Genomic DNA, 24,489 nt, shown 5'->3' with positions numbered 1-24,489 from the left:
AGGAAGACCCTGTCATAAAGGAAGACGACATGCATTTGCATGTCGTAACCTTACGACGCGCATTTAACACGCGTGCTTATGACATGTAATGCGTGTCAAGGAAGTCACTGTCATAACAAAGACGACACGCACTGCGTGTTACGACTCGCATTGTGTATCCTTAAAGCCTCTGTCATAAAGAAAGATGACACAACTTTTTGCGTGTCATAACATTAAAGGTTTTATAAATATATTTGATAGATTTACTAAATTTCAAATTAAATAACACATTTGAGCTTATCTCTCTCTATCTCTCTCTCGCTCTCTCTCTCTCTATATATATATATATACATATATATAGAGAGAGAGAGAGAGTGGAGTTAAAATAGGATCACTAACTTTTTTAGGATTAATATAATCATTTTCTTCAACTTTTATTTTAGAGTTTATCTTCTACAAAAAAATATCTAAAAATATATAAAGTCATCAATTTTTAACCTCTTTTCATATTGATATTCGAAAGAAAATTCTACGAAAAATCCACACCATATGCACATTTTTCGTTAAAAAAAAAAAAAAAAGCCCTCATTTTTTTGAAATTTTTGAAGGAATCACCTTTTGCTTTAACATCTTAGACAATTAAGAACTTTTAATATATATATATATATATATATATATATATATATATATATATATATATATATATATATATATATATTAAAAATGTTATAAAAATGTGCATATATGCAGAAACTCAAATGTAGTTTTAGAGCATAAATGATATCAATATATATATATATATATATATATATATATATATATATATATATATATATATATATATGTAAATTCATCATTTATTAATTTCTTTACATATTGAAATATGAATATATATATATATATATATATATATATATATATATATATATATATAGAGAGAGAGAGAGAGAGAGAGAGAGAGAGAGGATGAAAGAGAGAGAGAGAGAGAGATGAGTTCAAATAGGATCACTAACTTTTTAAGGATTAATATAATCATTTTTTTCAACTCTTATTTTAGAGTTTATCTTCTACAAAAAAAATATCTAAAAATATATAAAGACATCAATTTTCAACCTCTTTTCATATTGATATTCGAAAGAAAATTCTACGAAAAATCCACACCATATGCACATTTTTCGTAAAAATAAATAAATAAATAAAAATAAAAAAACTCATTTTTTTGAAGGAATCACTGTATTAACATCTTAGACAATTAAGAACTTTAAATATATATATATATATATATATATATATATATATATATATATATATATATATATATATATTAAAAATGTTATAAAAATGTGCATATATATGCAGAAACTCAAATGTGCATATATATGCAGAAACTCAAATGTTATAAAAAAACCCAATTTTGTTTTCAACTTTTAAAACTTATTTTTTATCAAAAAGAAAACTAAAAATACTAAAATTCATAACTTTTTATGCTTTTTCCAATGATATAAAATTTGATTTTTTTTACGTCAAATTCACAATGTGAATCTTTGAAATTCACAACGTGAATCCGGATTCACATGGTGAATCCGTAAAATATTTTTCACATTCACAATGTTAATATATGAATTTAGATATTTTTAGATTTTTTTCGATAAAGAATAAGCTCTAGAAATTGAAAAAAAAAAGGTATGGTTCCTTGAAGAACCAATGATTATGGTTCTCTATTGAACTTCTCTCTCTCTCTCTCTCTCTCTCTATATATATATATATATATATATATATATATATATATATATATATATATATATATATGTAAATTCATCATTTATTAATTTCTTTCCATATTGAAATATGAAAAAAGAATTACGCAAAATGTGCACAATATACATATATACAAAAAATGAAAATATGCATATCTTCACATCTGCATATATGCACATTAATGTGCAGATGAAAAAAATCTTAATAAGTTAAGACACTGTTATAGAACGTGATTTTTTCAGAACAAAATACAAACAAATGTTTTTCTACTTATGTGCATATGGTGCAAATTTTTTGTTATAAGCAAAAAAAAAACGAATATAGTTATATATATAGAGTTTAAAAATGATGAATTTACATATTTTTATTTATTTTTTCCTATATAAAATAAGCTAAAAAAACATTTTTTCCAAATAATTTCATGTGATGCACATGTTACAATTTTTTTAATATCAAATAAAGAAAGAAGTTAAAAATGATAAATTTACATATATTTTATTTATTTATTTTGATACAAGATAAGTTCTAAAATAAAAGGTTGAAAAGGTGGTTATGATGATCCTAAAAAAGGTTAGTGATCATAATGGATCATATATATATATATATATATATATATATATATATATATATATATATATATATATATATCATTTGAATTCGTGTAACTTATTATATCTGTAAGAGACTATAACTAATTCGACAGTATCAATAAAAATTTATCTCACGTGCTGGCCTATGGACATAGCAGACCATTCTAATTGTGTGAACCACGAAAATCGATTATATTATTGTTTTTTCCTTTACCCTTATTTCTATGTAAAATTGTTTCACTCTTATGTTGAAGTGTCTAAACCCTAACACCCTCGTGAATTTGTTTTCTATATCCCGTTAAAATGAGAGAATGGATGTACGGAGAATATTTTTTGTAATAAGGCATGTATTGGCTTAGTCTCTTAAGAATTTGCATACCTTATATACTGAAAAAAAAAATGATAAAGATTAACTTCTCTTCAAAATTTGCTTAATTAAGCTATTAATACCATAATTAAAACCATGGAACTTTATTGCATAAATGGTTGTTCCCCCTCGATGTCTAGTTCTCGTTATTTAGTATTGAACAACAAACTAGTTCATTAAGTGTTTCTTGATTTTCAATATTAAGTTATGTGTGTAACCAAAATAGGCCCATGTATTTATTTGTAACAACTGAATTTTCAGGTGTTTTATTATTATGTTTCCCTGGTGTTTTCAACATAAGATTTTGGACTTTGACATTACCACGACATGGTATTTAGGATACCTCGGCTTGGTAGTGCAATCTCACCATGGCGTGGTGATTTAATGAACACAACGTGGCGCCTCTCTCTGCACAAAACCCTAAGTTTTAGGATTTGGGATATATTTAAAGGATATAAGGACTATGATTTCCACCACCCTCACCCCTAGTACCCCCACAGAACACCCAAGCAAACCCTAGCTTCTTGTGACCTTTTTAGTGGTGGTTTGGGTGATTTGCCGCCTTGTAAGGAAGAAGAAGGATGTGACATCCTCTAATTTTGAAAACCAAAAATAACTTTCTTTATGCTTTAAAAATCGAGATACTTCATTTGTGGAAAATCCCAATATATAAAAATCTTTTGGGTACAAGATTGCCTCAAATAAAGTCCTAAGGATATCATAATCAATATAGATATATAAGTTACAACATAAAGACCAAATGGTGTTGAACACGATTGCAGGCTTTCCCTTAATCACTCAACATCCTAATCAAGTTCCGGTAGATTAAGTATTGATACTTGTGATGCACGCAAACGGAGTGGGTCAGGTTGGAAACCTGATGAGATACATCATAGATCCAAGTCAACAATTATCAAGAAGTTGGATCGTTTTAAAGCAAGGGTTTGACTATATACCTATGGGGTTCCTTGTCTAGTAAAATTCATAAACGCACTCGAGCCATCAGAGTACTTGGTGAATATGATATCCCATTTCACCTACGTCTGTGGGTTTGTACAACAGGAACTAAGTCCATAACTGCCGACGATGTTATTTGTTAGGCACTAAGTTCATAGCTAACATGGTTTGTATAATAGGCACTAAGTCCATAGTTACCGACGTTATTTGTTTGGCACTAAGTCTATAGATGCCAGGGTTTTTAAATTACAACTGGTGAACACGTAGTTCAAAACATCTGGTGAACACTTAGTTCAAAAATACCTAGTGAGCACACTTAGTTCAAAAATACCTAGTGAACACACTTAGTTCAAAAATACTTAATGAACATCTAGTTCAAAAACACCTACAGGCTACGAGCCTACTAGTGTTCCACTGGATTGTCTAGAATAGTCAGTGATCGTTGTCTATACTCTGCTAGATGAATGGATCATCTTAAACATCGAGACCTCTCATCAATTTTTATTTCATCACACATCATCTAATTCATCTACCCATGTTTTACCCAATATATTTGTAAATATAAAATACATATACAGTTTAAATCATTTAAAACATGTATAAAATTGTTCATCCAGCATAGATATCAAGAACACATATAATATGCACACATTGCACGTAATTTATATTAAATACTTCATATCTATGTGGAAGATGAAAGTAACTATGCACTCACTTTAGTAGCGTGATTTGAAAGAATCTAACTAGAAACGGTCAGCGGTTCGTGATCATCGGGCTCGGTACAAGGAACGCCTTCAGCAAACGAGAGAGGAAAGAGGTTTTGGTGTAAGGAGAGAATGGGTCTAACTTGCTATTTATAGGCTGTTCTAGGCTCATTCATGTCGTGGACGTGCAATGTTCACATCGTGGACATGGCTGAATCACTTTCTAGGTTTGCCATCTGCTTTCTAGCTTCGAAAGGTGTCTAAATGACATTTTCGCATCGTGAAAGTGTTAGGTTCACATCGTGGAGTTCCATGAGTCATCCCGTAGCATTAACATGTTTTTTCTAGCCTCGATTAGTTTTTTTTACTAGTTTCACATCGTGGACTTAATGTTCACCTCATGGACTTGAGGTGGCTAAGGTTTCTGCCACGTTTCATGCCCTCAGACAGCTACATCTTCGGAAGGTCATAACATTTGCATAAGAGCTCCATGTTTAACATTATTTATATCCACACGTAGGTGAAGACTTACTCTAAAACTTTAGTTTAGGTCACTAAGGCTAAAAAGTACTTTATCGTAAACTCACTTTTTACGATTCACGGTGTTGTGCCAGTTTTGTCGCGAAACTTCGACAGGTCATAACTTCTTCGTTATAACTTGGATTTTGAGGTTCTTTATATGTACGGAACCCTTGTGACATATACTACAACTTAGTTAAGTTATTTATTCTAAGTAATCCTCTATAAAAAAAGTAATTTTTAACACTTATCGTCTCTAAATTGACTAGCCCGAATCTGTGGGCATTACAGATCCATCGTGAGGCTCTATAGCTACAGTATTTGGTGGCAGTATGGTAGTATGGGAATACACAAAATGATCCATGTGGTATGGTTAATTTGAGATGAGATCAAGGGTCTACTTTCTTGAGATGAATTAACGGTTGGGATTTGTAGGCGAGGAGTGTAGTAATCCTTTTTTCTAGATAGGACGTTAGTGTTTTTGTTTGTTCATCTGCATGGAATTCTTGATGGTAGAAACAACCATGATTGGGGAGTTCCCGAGGTCTCCATCTGAGATTCAGAATCTATTTGATTTTGATTTGTCCTCATCTAGAATATCATTTTGCATTGTGTTATACATTCTAAGGGTCTCGGATGCTATTTATGTATGTGAGCCGCTTTGAGTTTTAGTATGTCTGCATTGCCAGTTGGTAATAGTTCGAACCTTGAGTGGGGGAGAGTTGGATATTATGTTTAGGGAATCATTGATATGTTCGAATTATGGTTTTAGAATAATGGGTCATAGATATTTGTTGTTCGAGTATGCGAAACTTTGGTTCAGGATTTGGTCAAGGCGGGGGCGCAGAGCATTTTTCCATGAGATGTATGTGTTCAGGAATGCAATAGTCATCTTTGTAGCAAGAGTTGTTGGATAATGAGCTTGTTGTAGTTAGTGGTTCCTTTCGGAAACATCGAGAAATAGGTCAATAGGCAGTTGGGTCACTCAAGTTGAGAATCGATCGTTGAACGATTTGTCAGCTTGTTGTATAGATTGATATTTATTGTAACACTAGTCAAAATTAGGTCAATAACAATCACATGTGATTATACCAATCATGTAATGTGATTTTATCAAAACAAATAATGTAGTAAACTCACTATGTATTTCATGATAATTCTAATATAAATATGAACTTTCATACATACTTAATAGTATAAATCAAAGTATATGTCCATACGATTCCAAAAATATATAGAACATCTGAATCTAACTTCGCGTGAAGAAGTTATGATAAACCGAACACTATAAATCTCTATAATAAGAGAAATTAAAAATAGACTTATAATTAGCTATTGGTGTCTAAAAGATAGTTGTAGTACTCGTGAATACCTACGCGTGGATATAAAGAACGTTAAAAACGGAGTTCATATGCGAAAGTTACGACCTTCCAAAGATTCAGTTGTCAGAAACCCTAATTTGACTGAACTCACGAAGTGAGCACAGAAACTCACGACGTGAGGAGTCATTTTGCCACATTTCGGGTTTAGAAGGTGCGTAACGAGGCTACGAAGTGATAAGATCCAAACTCACGAGGTGAACATTGATATTTCACGACGTGAGGAGTCATATGGCTACCTTCGGAAGCTAGAAGACGGATGGCAAGTCTACGAAGAGATAAGCTCGAAACTCACGAAGTGAACAATGAGATTCTCACGTCGTGAGGGTCTAAAATCCTTCCAATAAATAGCAGGTCCGACCTTGACACTTCCTTACACCATTTCCCTTTCTCCTCTCTCTTTTTGCTGAAGCCCTCTTGCATCCCAAGCCCCGACGACCTTGTACGCTGACTGTTTCTGCTTAGATTACATAAAATCACGCTGTTAAGGTGAGTTTCACGGGCCCACTTTCTAATATTTCGGGGGAAAACGATGCTAGATATTATATATACGTTATTATTATGTCTATATGATAGTATATCAGTATCAACGTAGACAGTTATAATAATCGGGATAGAGTTATTTCGTATCTGAAAGTATACAACTATCGTAAAGTTGTTAGCATGTTATTGTTATAGTAGTACACTAATGTAGATCTTGAGTTATACTTAGGATTCTATATATATGTTATTTGCGATACAGTTCTAGAGTTATACTCGGAAGTTCTATATGTTAATTGATAAGTATGTTGTTATTATTGGTTTTATGTCAAGATAAAACCAGGTATGTTATATGTTGTTGTTATTGGTTTTATGTCAAGATAAAACCTGGTTTTAATTCTAATTATAATTATTGTACTACCGCAAGGTGTGATCCTTGTACTACCGCAATGTGTGATCCTTGTACTACCGCAAGGTGTGATCGTTGTACTACCGCAAGGTGTAATCCTTGTACTACCGCAAGGTGCAATCCTTGTACTATCGTAAGGTGCAATCTTTGTACTACTGCAAGGTGTGATTCTTTTACTACCATAAGGTGTGATCCTTGTAATAATAAACAGAGGTATAAAACTAAGCCATACAGTCGTAGTTACAAACTCATGGTAACTTAACTTTAGAAGCATTATACTTTGTCGATATACAAGTATAAATGTTAAGTATAAGTTTCCCAAAGAATTATACTATAAGTATAAGAATCTAGTAGCTATATTATTGTATATTACGTAGACCACTATACCTATCCTACTTACTCGTATATAATTGAAATAAATTTATACGTAGTAGTTTTACTCGTATAGAATTGAAATAAGATTTATACGTAGCAACTTAGTTTGTATGGAATTACAAACATTTATATTTATAATATATGAGACTTATAGGTATATACTTATTTGGTAAGTAAAACATTATACCTAGGATATATATACTAAACGTTGGAAACTCAAAATTATACTTTCAAAACTATACTTTTGAACTTGGAAAATGTATTATTTTTATATGGAGTCAAAACGTGTGGACTCACCAACTTTATGTTGACGTAATTTAAATTGCATGTGTTTTCAGGAAGTTGATAACTATGATACGAGAAATGACGTTACATTGCCCGGTGTTTCCGCCGACGGCCGGGGTGTGACAGATTGGTATCAGAGCTATTAACTATAGTGAATTAGTACTTTCTTAGGAAAGGACGACTATAGTTTAGGGCTTACTCTGTTAGGTTTAGGTATATCCCTTAGCCTACAAATATAAAGTATTATTAATTATACTACTAAAGGACTACTTACGGGAGCGGTGACAAGGATAGACATGTCAATTTGGGTTGTTGGAGTTCAGAACGGCTATATGCTAAAATGATCCTGCCCTCCGACTGTCCTGACTGGCCAGTGCCTTATCAACTAGACATGAAGTAACAAACAATAATTAAAAGAGCATGAATACAACAAATAACAAATATAGAGTCATATATGAAGACTCAAACCCGCGATGAGAATACACCTAAATACCCGGAATGTTTTTTATCTCAAGGATTTAGATCAAATATTCCAACTAAAGTTCATATGTGCAGAGATCTTATCACAACTAGGTGTAGGTGTACAACTATATTTTATTATGATCAGATCATATGAACTATTTAAATTGGGAGCAATATTTGATAGACTAAACACTTGATGATCCAAAATGCATAGGAACTAAACAAAATGCCTAGAATAAGTAGCGCTCAACTAAACCTTAACCGACAACCAGAACCACAACAACAACCGCAACCACCACCACGAGAAACAAACCCTCCAATAAGTTCATCAGAACTTGAAGAAATCATAGCTCATAGAATCGTTGCAGCTCTAGCTAATGTCACAAGAGGTGGATTTAGAAATGAAGGCAATGTAGGGACCGCCAGAATATGTACCTACAAGGATTTTATGAATTGCAAGCCTAAGAGTTTCCATGGAATGGAAGGGGTTGTTAATTTAACCCGGTGGATTGAAAAGGCAGAATCAATATTTCAAATAAGCTTCTGTCCGGACGAATGGAAGGTACGATTTGTTGCGTGTACTTTCGTTGATGCAGCACTTACATGGTGGAACAGCCATGTGAATACAATGGGTATTGATGCTGCCAATTCCATGAAATGGGAATAGATGAAGAGGATGCTAGTAGAGGAGTATTGTCCTAGAGAGGAAATACATAAGCTGGAACAAGAATTGTGGATCCTAACCATGAAGGGTTTAGAGATAAATGCTAATACCACTAGATTCAATGATCTTGCAGTGATGTGTCCAGCACTTGTAACCCCAGAGTACAAGAAGATCGAGAGATATATCTGGGGTCTAGCATCGCAAATCAAAGGAATGGTGATTGCATCGAAGCCTACAACATATGACAGTGCAAAGCGTATAGCTCATCAGCTAACCAGCACAGAAATCCAAGTGGGATTTATAGCTGAGTCTCCCGAATATGGAACGAACAAGCGCAAATTTAATGGGAAGAATCCCATACAATCATCTGAGGAGAGACAAGATGTGGCATCTAACTATTCAGCCACAACAACAATACCCGTACAACCAAGGAAGTATGCTGGAAAACTCCCAAGGTGCACTCAGTGTAATCATCATCACCTAGGTAGCTATTCATGGTGCAGTCAATGCAACCATCAGCATGCAGGTGACTGTTATATTTGCATGAAGTGCGAAAAGAAGGGATACGCTGCCGGTTACTGTAGGAGCACAACACCTATAACAGAAAATCAAGGAACAAACACTGGAAAAGGCCATGATGAAGGAAGAGTGTGTTTTGAGTGTGGTAAAATTGGAAATATCAAGAAGGAATGTCCAAAGTTAAGGAGTCAAGGAAGTTAGGTTGTGGCAGGGCATTCGTAAAAGGAAGAAGGGAAGCTATCCAGGACCCTCCGGTGGTACCTGGTACAAAACAAATTTCGGGACGAAATTTACTTCTACGGGGGGAGAATGTAACAGTAGTCAAAATTAGGTCAATAACAATCACATGTGATTATACCAATCATGTAATGTGATTTTGTCAGTAAACTCACTATGTATTTCATGATAATTCTAATATAAATATGAACTTTCATACATACTTTATAGTATAAATCAAAGTATACGTCCATACGATTCCAAAAATATAAAGAACATCTGAATCTGACTTCGCGTGAAGAAGTTATGATAAACCGAACACTATAAATCTCTATAATAAGAGGAAATAAAAATAGACTTATAATTAGCTATTGGAGTCTAAAAGATAGTTGTAGCACTCGTGAATACCTACGCGTGGATATAAAGAACGTCAAAAACGGAGTTCGTATGCGAAAGTTACGACCTTTCGAAGATTCAGCTGTCAGAAACCCTAATTTGACTGAACTCTCGACGTGAGCACAGAAAATCACGACGTGAGGAGTCATTTTGCCACACTTCGGGTCTAGAAGGTGCGTGAAGAGGCTACGAAGTGATAAGATCCAAACTCACGATGTGAACATTGATATTTCGCGACGTGAGGAGTCATATGGCCACCTTCGGAAGCTAGAAGACGGATGGCAAGTCTACGAGGAGATAAGCTCGAAACTCACGATGTGAGCAATGAGATTCTCACGTCGTGAGGGTCCAAAATCCTTCTTATAAATAGCAGGTCCGACCTTGACACTTCCTTACACCATTTCCCTTTCTCCTCTCTCCTTTGCTGAAGCCCTCTTGCACCCCAAGCCCCGACGACCTTGTACGCTGACCGTTTCTGCTTAGATTACATAAAATCACGCTGCAAAGGTGAGTTTCACGGCCCCACTTTCTAATATTTTGGGAGAAAACACATGTTAAATATTATATATACGTTATTATTATGTCTATATGATAGTATATCAGTATCAACGTAGATAGTTATGATAACTGGGATATAGTTATTTCATATCTGAAAGTATACAACTATCGTAAAGTTGTTAGCATGTTATTGGGATAGTAGTATACTAATGTAGATCTTGAGTTATACTTAGGAATCTATATATATATATATATATATATATATATATATATATATATATATATATATATATATATATATATATATATGTTACGTGCGATACAGTTCTAGAGTTATACTCGGAAGTTCTGTATGTTAATTGATAAGTATGTTGTTATTATTGGTTTTATGTCAAGATAAAACTAGGTATGTTATATGTTTTTGTTATTGGTTTTATGTCAAGATAAAACCTAGTTTTAATTCTAATTATAATTGTTGTACTACCACAACGTGTGATCGTTGTACTACCGCAAGGTGTGATCTTTGTACTACCGCAAGGTGTGATCCTTGTACTACCGTAAGCTGTGATCCTTGTAATAATAACCAGAGGTATAAAACTAAGTCATACAGTCGTAGTTACAGACTCATGGTAGCATAACTTTAGAAGCATTATACTTTGTTGATATACAAGTATGAATGTTAAGTATAAGTTTCCCAAATACTTATACTCTATGTGACAACTCGAAATTTCCATTCTGTATAACATATCAAGTCAATAGAAGTTAGAACAGTTGCAGTAAATTTTCAGACTTTTGGAATAAGTTTGGAGTATTTCAGGATTTACACTTAAGGAGATATCAGGAGATTGGATGCACTAGGGTAATGTGCAACTCTGTTATTCCAAAGCTCGTTGATATTAGAATTCAATGCCTGAATAAAAATATTTTCTGCCAAAAACCCCACGAGTATATATATGATTCTCAGCCATAATTATTCATTAGTTACATTTCCAACTTGAGAAAAGTCGAATTCTTGCTCAAGGATCTTCGGACTTTCGTCCTAGAAAGTGAGTACTTCTATCTAGTGGTATTATAGAGCTTCTTATGTGCTTAATACACTAGAAATCATAGGAAAACATCAAGATTAAAGAGTTTACGGCCCAAGAACATCTTGGACCGTAAACCCTTCTTTAAGGGGCAAAGATTGCCCTATCCCCTTCCTCTTGCAATGAAACTAGTTTAGCTTGTACCCTAATGTGTTTAGGACTAGAAAACACCATTAGAACACCAAGAGTAAGGTGTTCACGGCCCAAGAAGTTCCAGGGCCGTGAACTCCAAACAAAAGGGCCAAAATGTGCTTTAAACTCTACTTAAGCCTTGGACACTAGCCTAGATTTATTCCTAGTTAAGTTAGAGACTTGAAAACACCAAAAACACCCTTTCCATGGGAGATTACAGCCGTAATCTCCAAGGGATTTGGTCCCAGGTCCATGAACTCCTCAAAGGAGTTATAGGATGCCCTAAACTCTTCCAAAGACCATACCATTAAGTAGAAATGCTCTCTTAGGGTCTTGTAAAGCCCCAAAACAACAAATGGTCTAGTAAGTAGGATCTTACGACCGTAAACCAATGATTTTACGACCGTAAACTCCTTTGTTGATGACATTAGGGCCGTGACCTCCATTAAGGAGTTTTCCTTAAACCCTACACACAATAGCTTTTCCCTACAACACTTATATGCAATCCTTGAGGCTTAAAACACTTGTTAAAGGTGTTTAACATGTCCTAAGGTGTCTTGACTTGTTTATTAGTTATTTATAGACTAATTTGATACATATATGTGATATTATATGTTAACTAGGATCATAGAGTGTGTTCAAGACTTCACTTGACACCTAGCAATCCTACGCCTTCAGTTCATTCGTACCACTCACAACAGGTGAGTTCATACCCCTTAATCAATGTTTTAAATGTTTTTATATGTTTTATGGGGGGATACAAGTAGAATCATGCTAGTTATTATATCAATCACATGTGATTAATAAGCAGCATTCAAATGATTTACTACATAGTAACGGTTTTACCAAACAGTTTTCTTCACATGATTTTTCATAAACGTTTTATATGTTTAAAACTATTTATTAAACTGTTCATTTTACCTTGTATGCTTCATTTCAAACTCATTTACAATTGTGTTTCAAACAAATGTTTCTTTATACTTAAACTATTTTATCAAACACATGCTTTCAACCCGTTTTATAGATTGACATCAAGTCGCTCTTTTCTTAGATAGTAATCATGTTCAAAGGTTTTACAAAACTTATTTTATGCTTTCATATTATCAATTGCATGTCTACGTATGTATAGTTATATAAGCAATGTTTAAAAGGCTTAGGAAGGCCTGCCCGCCCTATTTCCTTTTCGCGCTTGAGATGTGGTCTGGTGGGATATCGGGTACCCGTCCGAAGGTCGTTTAAATATTAGTTATATATCATGTGTACATATATAGTCATAAAGGTTCTTTCAGTTCATTCAGTACCCTTGGGTAGCAAGGTTATACTTCCATGTTTATACATACCAGGTACATTGCTAGTAAGCTACCATATGGGTAGTTTAGGAAGATACTAGAACCATTACTAGAACGCGATATCATACAATGAGTCAGTTCATTCATGAGTCAATACTTACTAGATAGAGAGAACATACATTACAGCTAGTACACACAGTTCATTACTATACATGCTAGATAGAGAGAGAACACACATTACAGATAGCACACGCAAAACATTATAGTACATTACTATACATTTACATGATTACATTTACATGAGTACATTTACATGATTACATTTACATGAGTACATTTACATGATTACATTTACATGAGTACGTTTACATAGATAATATATGAGGAGTTATTATTACATTTTATATGTTTAGATTATGTTATATAATCCTCATTCTTATCTTTACCTTGTGATACAATCACATAATCGACGAGATAGATTGGATTTAATATCCTAGTACCAAAGAATACGTTGCGGGATTAACCATTCCTAGAATCTCTGTTAGCTACAGAGGTAAAAGCACATCCACAGATTGAAGGGTTTTATGCATAAGAAACATTCCTATGTGCTCATAGAAACCCTAATGCTCGGATCTTTGTTTCTCTATTGAACATGCTTTGATTCCAAGACTTACAAACCCTAATCTAGCATACAAATAACAAAAACAACATATAGAATCTAATCTAGATGTTTACCTCTTCAAATATTGTCTTAGATCCTCTTCTCTTCTTCTCTTGAGCTTAGAGTCACAAATGCAACTCCTTTAATGGTTCACAAACCCCACAAGCAAGAAGGCAATATGAGAGAGGGAGAGGGAAGATAGAAATCGGCCTAGGGTTCTCTTAGAATCAAGTGGTAGCCGAATTCAATGCCCTAGGGGTCATATTTATACTTACAGGCTACTAGGGTTTCAGTCTAAACCCTAATGGACAGCTTAGCCACCAAGCAGCCCAAGGAACCTTCTAGAATAAGGCCTTGGACGAAAATATGATGGATACCCATCATAATTTCGTTCCCCCTCAAGCCCATTAGGTTTCCTTAACCAAAAATCAACTATCATACATTTGACAATTTATACCCCTTTATTCAGTTAATCTCTTTTGGTCACCAAATTAATTCCTAATTAATTTATGACCAATACTAATTAAATAAATATGATTTCTCTTTTAATATATTATTCTTATAATATATTAATAAACCATAATATTCTCTCTTTCTCCTTAAATTACCTTGTCAAGTTGCTTTGGAGAAGGCAACCCAAAAGGACCATGCACAATCAGGTCAAGTACACACCAAATATAGTTATGGGCTTAGACATTATTCCAACAATCTCCCACTTGGATAAGTCTAGTAACTATATCTCACATATGACTTCAGAATCCGATTAGCAATCGTAGCTCTTTATACTTCGCTGTCAACTTTGATCAACTTGTCCTCTAGATAAGGGATCGTATAATCCTCTGTTCTGGATATCATGCTGACAATGCTTATTGTCCAGCAGGAGTTTCTTGATTTCCGATTTGTTTGACATAAAATTTAGTTGAACACATCAACTTCATTCTTAATGGGCCCGGCACATAAGTCAAAACAAATCATCAAGTGGCCAAGATATCACTTTTATTCTCATAGAACAAAAGGAACAGATCAACTTCGACTCATATGCATCTATTATTTACTAACTGAATCACACACAATAATGCATTTTATAACATCAAGTTACTGATTTGTTTACACATTATCAATGCATAACCAACCAGCAAACAACAACCATATCTCTAAGTTTTAAGACTATATGATGTTATCACTTCGCGATCACTTAAGGTAAAACACCACGAAGTGATACAGCAAACTCGGGTTTATTCCAATGCTCAAATCATATTCATAAGCACTCATGAAATTTGCAGCAAACCTTTGCTATGTCCAAAACCTTTTAGACAATCTACAAACAATTCATGACATTCTTCATTCATATCTACTTCCAAAATATGACCGATTGTGGACCTTTTGAATAATCCTATCATTCAGGAAGTCAAAACATGCAAAATGGAAACAATAGATAAATAACCAACACAAGATAGTAGCTATACTCATAAATAACACAATTTTATTTATTCATCAAATGTAAAGTACAAACTATCTATTACACGTTTCCTATCTAATCCAAACTCATATCATCCTTCAGCCCAATGCTCCTAGCGTGCTGCAAGTGTTTGACCCTACTCAGTCCCTTCGTAAGGGGGTCAGCTGGGTTTTCTTCTGATGATACCCTCTTCACAACGAGGATTCCCTCTTCTACCCGATGTCTGATAAAATGGTATTTTCTGTCAATATGTCGAGATCTACCATGATCTCTCGGTTCCTTGGTCAAGGCAACCGCTCCTTCATTATCACAGAAAATTTCCATCGGCTCCTTTATGGATGGCACAAATCCAAGGTCTCCAATGAAGTTCTTCAACCATATATCCTCCTTTGACGCTTCACTTTCCGCAATATACTCTGATTCGCACGTTGAATCAGCTATGGTCTCTTTCTTGGAACTTTTCCAAGTCACTGCTCCTCCATTTAGGGTAAAGACCCAGCCCGACTGCGATCGGAAATTATCCCGATCCGTCTGAAACTAGCGTCACTGTACCCTCGTACCCTTAAGTCATCACTCCCACCGAGGACTAAAAACCATTCCTTGGTCCTCCGAAGGTACTTAAGAATATTCTCGACTGCAATCCAATGAGCTCTACCAGGATTCCCTTGATATCTGCTGACCATGCTCAAAGCAAAGGCCACATCAGGGTGAGTACAAGTCATAGCGTACATGATAGAGCCTACTGTAGAAGCGTAAGGTACTCGGCTCATATCAGCTATCTCTGCCTCTGTACTCGGGCTCTGAGTCTTACAGAGCTTGGTATTGCTTTGGATTGGCAACTCGCTTTTCTTGGAATTTTCCATACTAAAACGCTTTAGTACCTTATCCAAGTATGCATCATGACTGAGTCCTATCAGTTTTTTTCCCTATTTCTTACTATTCTTATTCCCAGAATATAAGCAGCCTCTCCGAGGTCCTTCATAGCGAAACATTTCCCAAGCCAGGATTTGACTTCCTACAAGGTTGGGACATCGTTTCCTATGAGCAGTATGTCGTCGACATACAATACGAGGAAGCTCACTATACTCCCACTGGATTTGACATACACACAAGATTCATCTTCGCTTCGCAAAAAGCCAAACTCTTTAACCTTCTCGTCAAAACAAAGATTCCATCTACAAGACGCTTGTTTCAATCCATAAATAGATTTCTCAAGCTTGCATACTCTATTTGGATGCTTCGCATCGACAAAACCCTCTGGCTGATTCATGCAAACATCCTCAGCCAACTTTCCATTAAGGAAAGCGGTTTTCACGTCCATCTGCCATATTTCATAATCATGAAACGCGGCTATTGCAAGCATCACCCTAATAGACTTTATCTTCGCAACTGGTGAAAAGGTCTCATCATAGACAACTCCGGGAGTTTGAGTAAAGCCCTTTGCAACCAATCGCGGTTTATAAGTATGCACTTTCCCATCCATGTCCGTCTTCTTCTTGAAGATCCACTTGCACCCGACTGTCTTACGACCCGGTACATTATCAACCAAATTCCAAACTTGGTTGTCGTACATGGACTGAATCTCGCTGTCCATCGCCTCTTTCCATTTAGCAGACTCCGGGCCTGCCATGGCTTCCTTATAGTTGCTAGGTTCATCCAAATTTACTAGTGTACTATCACTAATAAATGTATCCCCTTCAGTAGTAATATGAAATCCATACAACTGGGGTGGAACACTAGCCCTAGTGGAACGTCGAAGAGGTAAGGACTCGTCAACAGGTTCAACAGGAGTTTCCTCCTCAAGTTGAATGCCAGTGTTAAAGGTTCCTTCATCGCTTTGATCTTGAATCTCTTCAAGTTCAATTTGCCTCCCACTGTCTTCTTGGCTTATCAATTCCCTTTCTCGGAAAACTCCTCTTCTAGCAACGAAGACAACATTGTCACTCGGTCTATAGAAAAGGTAGCCAAAAGACTTCTGCGGATAGCCAATGAAATAACACTTCTCACTACGAGGTTCTAGCTTGTCGTGAGTCTCTCGTCTTATGAAAGCCTCGCAACCCCAAGCCTTGATATGTGCCAACGAGGGAGCCTTCCCTGTCCACATCTCGTGAGGAGTCTTGGAAACCTTCTTGGTGGGAACTAAGTTAAGGATATGGGCGGCAGTCTCTAAGGCATACCCCCAGAAAGCAATTGGCAACGAAGTCCGACTCATCATAGAACAAACCATGTCCAACAAGGTCCGATTATGTCTCTCAGCCACACCATTCAATTGTGGCATCCTCGGAGGCGTCAATTGCGAAACAATTCTGCATTCTTTTAGATAGTCGTGAAACTTAAGACTTAGGTACTCTCCTCCTCGGTTTGACCGAAGCATCTTGATTTTCCTGCCCAGCTGATTCTCTACTTCATTCTTAAACTCTTTGAACTTTTCAAAGGTTTCCGACTTTTGCTTGATCAGGTAGATATATCCATATCTGCTATAATCATCTGTAAAAGTCATGTAGAAGCGGCAAGCATCCCTTGTGGTGGATCTAAAGGTCCCACACACATCGGTGTGTATGAGATCCAATAAACCCTCACCTCTTTGACAAGTGCCAGTAAAGGGTGACTTGGTCATCTTCCCAAGTAAACAAGATTCACACATGTCATCGTCCCTAAGGTCGAATGACTCCAACACTCCATCCTTTTAGAGTTGGGCTATGCGTTTCTTGTTGACATGGCCAAGGAGACAATGCCACAAGCATGCTTTGTCTAGACTAGTAGATGAATCAATATTCAAAACATTATTTCCTAAATTATCAAAAATCATCACAGATTCATAAATCCCATTACAAGGTAATGCATTGAAATAAAAGACACCATTCAAATAAACGTTAACAAAACCATTACTATTCTCAAAAGAATATATGAAACCTTGTCTAAACAACCTGTGAAATGAAATAATGTTTCTTGCCATATCTGGCGAATAACAGCAATTGTCTAAATCTATCCCTAACCCATTACTCAACACTAAAGAATAAACACCGACTTTGGTCACAGGTGACGATTTTCTGTTTCCCATAATAAGGTTCATCTTTCCATGTTCCACCTCCTTACTTCTTTTTAGGCCCTGCATATCAGAACAAATATGGTAACCACACCCTGTATCAAGAACCCATGAAGTAGAAAATGATGAGTTATTAGATTTAATAGAATACATACCTGCAAAGGTGGGCTTAATCTTCCTATCTCTTATGTCTTGCAGATATTGTGGGCAGCTTCGCTTCTAGTGGCCCTTTTGGTGGCAATAGAAGCATTCTGCTTCTTTAGGATCGGAAGAGGGTTTAGCAGGGCCGGCTTTGGTCCCACTTGAGGACGAACCATCACGGGATTTCCCCTTATGGTGGCTCTTACATGGAGCCTTCCTCTTTTTACCCTTTCCTTGACCTATTGCCATCATAGGAGAGGCCACAGCAGGGGACGGTGCAACGGATTTGTCTTTGAGGTTGCTCTCAGCAGTCCTCAAGAGTCCTTGGAGCTTGCTCAAGGAGACCTCCTCCTTGTTCATGTGTTAGGTCATCCTAAACTGGTTGTAGCAAGAGGGCAAGGAGTGGAGGATTATGTTGATAGCCAAATCCTCATCAAACTTAACATTAAGTTTCAGAAGAAGATCAACATACCTCTGCATTTTCTGCAAATGAGAGGTTAGGGATTCTCCACTCCCCATCTTAGCGGTGATCATGTTAGTAATGATCTCATAGCGCTCTTGCCTCGCGCTCTGGTGATACCTGTCCAGCAAATCCTGATGCATTTCATACGGATACATGTCCTCATAGGACTTTTAGAGTTCGAGGTTCATGGTGGCCAGCATGATGCAGTGAACTTTTGTAGCATCACACTCGTGGGCTTCAAAGGCGGCCAACTCTTCAGGAGTAGCAACATCTGGGATGATCTTCTCAAGCTTTTCATCGAGGACATATTATTTGTCCTCGTAGCGTGTGATCATGCAAATATACCTCATCCACTCGTTGAAGTTTGAACCATCAAATGTCACTTTCTGACACAAGTTCATCAACGAGAATGACCCAGAAGCGTTGTTGTCGTTGTTGTTGTTTGCAGACATCTGAAAAAGGAAAGGAACAAAGTTTGATTAGAAGTGAATCCCTAATTAAACACCCAAATGAGAAATTAGGGCTAGGATCCAACAACATTATTTACAACTTAGAAAGGGATGCCGTACTTTAAAAGTAAATAATTTGAAGGTAAGTGAATGACGATTCACTAATCTTCACCATGAAAAACGAAAAGTCAATTTAGGTTTTAAATGTATTGAAAACTCCTAGATCTTTGAGATTCATTGAACTTTTCAATGGCATGTTTAAATCTCGATATGCATTTCAAATTTGTGACTGGGATACTGAGGATCGCAAACAAATTGTGAATAACCATTCGAATCAACATGGTGCACTCAATGTCTCTATCACCTAATCAATGTGCCGGTAAACCACACACGCTCCATTGATCTATGCCAAACATCGAGTCACCCTTAGCTACCAATGTCATCCCCAAATTGATGTGTCGGTTAACCACACATGCTCCATCAACGTTTGACAAGGGTACAAAGTGTAATTCCATGGATTAACATCATTTTCACATTTTATCCTAAACTAACTAAGATTGGGAATTTGGAAAAAAAAAAACATGTAGTTACTTTGTATCTTACATTATACTTTTAATGGGAAGATGGTTGCCCTATCCTACCCGTTCGGCTAATGACCCTCCACCAGTCAAGCAAGCGGTAGGTGTGAGTGTACACCCATTAAGCGCCATTTTATAGGCAGCAACCTTATACCCACCTTATAGACTGGATTCGTGAATGAGGCCTACTAATGGTACACCTAGCATTTTAAGTTATATATATATATATATATATATATATATATATATATATATATATATATATTAATTAAACTTGTAATAATATATAATAGTATAGGGTTGAATTTTAAACTTGTAAAATTCTAAGGGTTTGAAATTTAAATTATTCAAAATTAAACTTTTAATCACAAATTCAAATTTCAAAACTTGAGGGCAAGTCTTGAAGTTTTCAAAACATAAGGGATCAAATAACAAATAATTCAAATTAAACAATTAATTTCATAATTATCTATATTTGACCTAATCTTATTTTAGTCATTAGATAATTACCAAATAACTTTAAATAATCCATATTTATCACATAAACAACCAATATTTAAAAGATTTGAAATTATCTATTGTTTTGGCAAGGATAATCATTTAATTAAGATAAAATTTAGATTTTAACTTCATAAAACAATTTAAGCATCAAGTCCAAGTCAAAACAGCAGCTAAATCCCGAAATACCCTCTGTCTGGCGCACAAACTCACCGAGTCAGACCTGGACTCGCCGAGTAGGGCCAACTCGCCAAGTCCAGATACTGACTCGCCGAGTTGTGTCGGGCAGAGGCAAAAAACTTGATTTTTAGCAAACAAAACAGTTAAGCTTCACATACAATTGAAACCAATCAAGGCTCTGATACCACTGAAGGGTTTTATGCATAATAAACATTCATATGTGCTCATACAAACCCTAATGCTCGGATCTAGGTTTCTCTATTGAACATGCTTTGATTCCAAGACTTACAAACCCTAATCTAGCATACAAATAACAAAAACAACATATAGAATCAGATCTAGATGTTTACCTCTTCAAATATTAGCTTAGATCATCTTCTCTTCTTCTCTTGAGCTTAGAGTCACAAATGCAACTCCTTTAATGGTTCACAAACCCCACAAGCAAGAAGGCAATATGAGAGAGGGAGAGGGAAGCTAGATTGGTATCAGAGCCTTTTTTATAGTGATATTGTATTAAAATTATATTATTAATGCAATGGATGATGTTGTTGCTTGTTTACTACTTTTCATTGTTGTGATATTGTACATGACGTCCTCCGCCCCAGAATGTTTCCGTCGTTCATGGTTTTGGGGTGTGATAGATTGGTATCAGAGCCTTTTTTATAGTGAATTAAGTATATCAACCCATAAAAGATATACTGACTATAAATACAATGGTATTAAAAATACTCTGACCAAGAGTTTATACTTTAAATAATAAAATATTTAATTAAGTATGCATGCCTGAATTCATACTAAAATCAGTGTCACTAGGACAGTACAAAAGAATTACGATTGTTGGGCAACACAGGTGGACTTAGAGACATATGGTCAAAACTGGGAAGATATAGCCTGATAAACTATATTATCCGAGGGTTGACTAGCATGTGCCTAAGTGTAGTTGTGTGGTTGCAACAAGTCTAAAATCTTACCAACAATACGACAATGAGAACAGTAGAACATAACATTAAACTTAAAATACTATAGGAGTATTTGGTGTTACTATAAGTACTTTATACTTGAGAACTAAAACGGGATCTTCATTAGTAAGTTGATAGTTGCTAAGTGGATACACTAAGTCTATATGTAAGTAGGATGTTATAGACTTAGAATCTGTCAAAATTTTGCTTTCCCCCTATTCTGTGTGAATTTGGAGTTAAGGTCACTTATTCGAAGGCCTATCCTGTTTCGATTAGATATAACTGGTATGCACTTCACAAATAGCGATGTAACTGATGAAGATTTTCTAAATAATTATCTAGATAGTTCGTCTAATAATTATTTTCTTACCCCAATTCTCGTGTAGATAACATGGCTGGACTCCATCCCCACGGCAACCAGTACCTTCCGAATGAGGTCATTGTTAGATGGTTTGAAGAAGAACCAGAGAATGATCATCCTATCCCTGTGAATGATCACCATGATGAAGACCTTTCGGATGATGCTAACTCCGAACCCGAGGTTGAGAACCTACCCCAGGCAGCTCCCGTTCCAATTCCTAACCCTCGTCCGGCTTTTCAAGGCCCGATGCCTGAGTGGGTGGAATGCATAGAAACATGGAGCTAAGGACAAGATCAGCCCATGCCATTTAATGGTGACCGAAGCTTCTATGACCTGAGCAATGGGGGCTCACAGACAGAATCTTGCCAATCTTGGTCCGCATAGTGGCCCGAAATGAGATTCAAGGCAGGACTGCCCTACATCAGATCACAGAAGTTGTCGCCGATGCGAGAATGCATACCCTCCGCACCATTCGTCTAGAAGATGCTCGCGAGAGATCTAAGAGAAACCATGAAACCCTGCTGCAAGCACTGGCTGAATAACAAGTCGAAGTCATAGAACTTTGAGTACGCCAGAGGGTGTACGAAAGACACCTACTTGATATTGAACGTTAACTGGCTGAACTGAGAGTTCACCAGAGGGATGATCGTCGCCAGTACTAGATGCTTTACTTCATTTTCCTTGTTAAAAGGAATTGTTTTCTGTATATGCCCGATGTGGCATTTTCTACGAAACTATCTTGTATTGTAAGTACTTTTGGTTAGGTCTTTATGTTGTCAAGAACTATCTTCTCTGGATATGATGTAAGACCCTTTTACAAGGTCATTTTCCCAAACTTTTACGTCATGAATATCAAAGATATTGACATTCGGCTAACTTCTATTTCATTCTTTATTCAAGTACTCGTATCATGCTTTCATTGGAGTCTATCTGAAACATGTTTTAGTCAAGTCATTAGACTATAGTAATTTAGCTTTGGAGACATTTCCAAGTCTCTTTTAGTGGTTGGATCATGTTATTCACCAACCAACGATACCTCGGCTTGAACGACAAACGTCTTGAGACCATTCTACGAACTTACTTCCACTCATTACTAGGACTGCATCATAGGGATGTAGGTCAACCCTTCATAAACACACTTCCACTCAGTACTAGGACTGCATCATAGGGATGTAGGTCAAACCTTCGCGAACATACTTCCAATCCGTACTAGGACTGCATCATAGGGATGTAGGTCAAACTGTCGAAAACATACTCTTACTCTTTACTTGAACAATCGAAGTACATCTAGGGTCAACCAGAATCGCTCACAAAATCCTTATCTTCTGTGTTACAGAATCATGTCGTCATCCGGAAACAATCAGCCGAGCAACGAAACCCCTGCCTTTCCTATGGACGCCGCTACCTTCCAAACCACAGTTACAGCTGTCGTGATGGATGCCGTAACGGCTGTCCTTGCACACCGTAGCGCTATCAGCACAATCAATGTTCATGATGGGGTTGAAGACTCCGATTGTAGTATCTATCCAGGAAGTCGTCAAACGGTAACAGTCACAGGCTCGCAAAGCCGAAAATCAGAGAACAAGAAACGAAAGCGTCAATCCCAGAAAGAACGCAAGAAATCCCAAAGGCTGGCCATGCAACAGCAGCAAGTGGAAACCCCTGCCATCCCCGGACCGAGCAGGCCATACGAGGGAAAACTCCCGAAGTGTGATAAGTGTAGTTTCCATCATCATGGGACTTGCCATGAGATGCAATGTTGCAATTGCCTAAAAATAGGGCACCATGCTCGTAGCTGTGGAGCACTGGCACGACCCATCACTCAAGCCCCTAACATCAAAGTCAACCAAGCTTACGATGGTGGTATTAAAACTAGACCCTATGAAAGGAAAATTTCAATGTGGATAAACAAGGAGAACACTCGTGTCCACGTCACTCTAGCTCGACACATCACTTCCATCACCAATGTTGGTGCTGTCCAGATATGTCACCAATGCGGTGAAATTGGACACCTCAAGGAGGATTGCCCGATAGCGCAGAACTCTGGCGCAGACGGGAAGATTCTCAGGATCACAGCTGCAGGAGAGCCTACTCCGGACCCACGTTAATGTAATTTTGGTGTTTTGCTGTAACAGACTTATAAACCATCCCAAAACTAGTGCAACTAGAGTCTTATCTTTTGCGAGATCCCGTCCATTTAGGGATGCTCGTGCTGCGTATACTTGTCTTTTGTAGTATACCTCATTCGCAGCAATGGTCTTGTAGTAAGTCTAAAGTACTATAACTCTGTTGATGGTTGCACGGTTGTGTTTGTCTGTAACGCCTTATGCTGAAATCTAATGTCTTTAATTTTCCTTATGATTCCGACATTATCATACAACTAGACTCAATTTGATCCGCACCAATACCAGCATCATACGTACATCTCTTCCTTCGAAATCGCCGTTCCAGCGAAGCCGTCATTTCAGAACACCAAAGTACTCGTGCAAGGAGTACCTCATAGTTCTTTTCCTTTCCGAAGAAATCCCCGAAGTACCACTCGTACAGTACGTCAAGTTCAATCCAAAGATCCATACGGTTGATCTGTCGCTGAAGAATGTATACATAGGGGTGATATATAATCAAGGTTCT

The sequence above is a fragment of the Lactuca sativa genome, chromosome 1 (genome assembly GCF_002870075.4).
Source record: "Lactuca sativa cultivar Salinas chromosome 1, Lsat_Salinas_v11, whole genome shotgun sequence".
Lineage (NCBI taxonomy): Eukaryota > Viridiplantae > Streptophyta > Magnoliopsida > Asterales > Asteraceae > Lactuca > Lactuca sativa.
This window is presented reverse-complemented; position numbering follows the sequence as displayed.